This window comes from Plectropomus leopardus, chromosome 8 (assembly GCF_026936395.1).
Source record: "Plectropomus leopardus strain MGB_pleo_1.0 chromosome 8, ASM2693639v1, whole genome shotgun sequence".
Classification (NCBI taxonomy): Eukaryota; Metazoa; Chordata; class Actinopteri; order Perciformes; family Serranidae; genus Plectropomus; species Plectropomus leopardus.
The window spans coordinates 8756203-8758295 of record NC_142183.1 but is presented as its reverse complement, the minus strand read 5'-3'; the positions used below and the strand labels follow the sequence as shown (position 1 = coordinate 8758295).

Sequence of the window (2093 nt, the reverse complement as noted above, 5' to 3'; positions counted from 1 at the left end):
GGAGGAGGAGGAGGAGGGGGGAGTAGGGAGGGGGGGCTGGATGGAGCAGAGGGTGGTCTCAATGGAAGGCAGGAAAGCGCATGTGTGACAGGGGGAAGAGTATGCAGTCGGAGAGGCAGGTGTGTGAAAAACGTAGAATTAAAACATTGATTGCACTTTAGGAATAGAGAGCGAGCAGTGACCATAGACCTTCTGACTGTGTTTTGTTTAGATGTTGTTGTTCACAAGTGCGGGCCATCATTAACTGCCCGGCCCACCCTGAACACCCCTCATTTTCAGACTGAATGGTTAAGCCTGTCTCCCCCCCTCACGGCACTGACTCTACTGCATTAACTCAACCTCTCCTCAAGTAAGGGAGGGAGGGGGGACATCTGATTTCAAAATGGGATTCTCCTAATCTTATTAGTCATACAGATTCAATTATACGATCACCAAGGAGGTGTCATTGGCGTTTGTGTACACAGACACTACATAAGCAAGTTGTTGCCCACTTTTGGTGATGTTTTTTTTTTTTTTTAATTTTAACTTTATTTACATAACTATATTTATTGAGTTTTAGTTGGTGTATACATCCACAAGTATCATTTATATCAACTTGCAGCTTTCTTTCCACAATCAGAAATATAAAAACAGGGTTCTAGCGAATCCTTAAAAATCCTTTTAAGATACTGAATTGTTTTATCTAAAAATAAGGCCATAATGGTATTAAAATGTCTTTAAATCAGTCAAAAGTCTTGAACATGTTCAGACATGGGAAGTAGGATTTTATAAATCTTTTTTCCCCCCTGATTTTACATTTTAAATCTTAAAACAATTTAACTTGTTTTAGGAAGAGCATGTAGCTTGAAATGTCACATCGTGGTAATTGAATTGAATATTTATGGGAGTATTATAAAATATATATAAATTGAACAATGCCCTGTGAACTGGTGGTCCTAAAAAGTGATGTCTTATGTTACAATAAAAATTTAGGCAAAATTGTTCCTAAACTTAAGTCGTTTGTATCAGTTCATGTTTTTTTCTCTTCTGTTTTGATTAATTTTAAACATCTCTTAATTTTGTTTTGGAGGCATTAAAAAGCCTTACATTTAATTTGCCTTAAACTGTAGTAAATCTGAAAAAAGAAAACAAAAACATTAGAAAAAAGGTGAAAAACAGAACAGTCATGGTTACAAATGTCCATTTTCAAAGAAGGGGTGGATCTCGTCCCTTTAGTATATACATCAGTTAGTCCAAATACCTTTTCCAACGTGTTGTAGATCTTACGTTTCTTTCCTTTTCTGTCAAAAATATTTTCTCTTAATCCAAGCTGATATTTCATTTTTTCCATGATATAAATCTCTTCTAAAAAATTTACGTTTTCTATAGTGGGTGATTCAGGCTTGTAATAGTTCCTTGTTATTGCCTTCTTGCTTGTGATCAATAATATCTTGGTAAAATATCTATTATAATCCATGAAACAGAGATTTATATTTCCACTGTACATAGCTAATTGATCAATCAGTCAATGATTACGTGGCCTTTTCTAGGTTGTTTTTGCGGTTCATATTTTCATGAAAGTCTTTGGACAGCCAATGAATTGCTACTTTTCCTAGGTCTCCAAAAAGTGACATTTTAGGGGATATGCATTTGGTCATCTTCTAAGTTTCTTAAAAATGTTCAAGAAAACTTACATGTTAAAAAATTCCATATTTAATAAAATCAGGGTTCCCATGGTCATGGAAAACCTGGAAAAGTCACAATCACACACTTTTCAGGCCTGGAAAACTAATGAAAGTAGTAAAAAAAAAAACATTGCAGTTTGTTGTTTGGAATAAATTAAATGATAGCACAGCTTATCACAGCCAAAAACTGTAAAAAAGAAATTGTTTGATTTTCACATTTCCAACAGTCCTTGAACACATCATTGGGGGATACTGACATTATATGTTTGAAAAATGCTGGGCAAGTTGGGCTGTGAAAAAAGTATTTTGTGTCCCTGAAAAGTCATGGAAAAGTTCTGAAATTTTGTCGATGAAAATGTGTGGGAACACTGTATAATGCTATATGTCCAGGAGGGTTGCGCAAAAGAAGAAAACAGTGTCGCAGCATGG

At 35.3% G+C, this 2093-nt stretch overlaps 1 long non-coding RNA gene across 1 annotated transcript in view; it reads left to right on the top strand.

Annotated features, from left to right (window-relative positions):
• LOC148188846 (uncharacterized) overlaps window positions 1–2093 on the top strand; it is a 95886-nt gene that overhangs the window by 78144 nt on the left and 15649 nt on the right. The window lies entirely within an intron of this gene.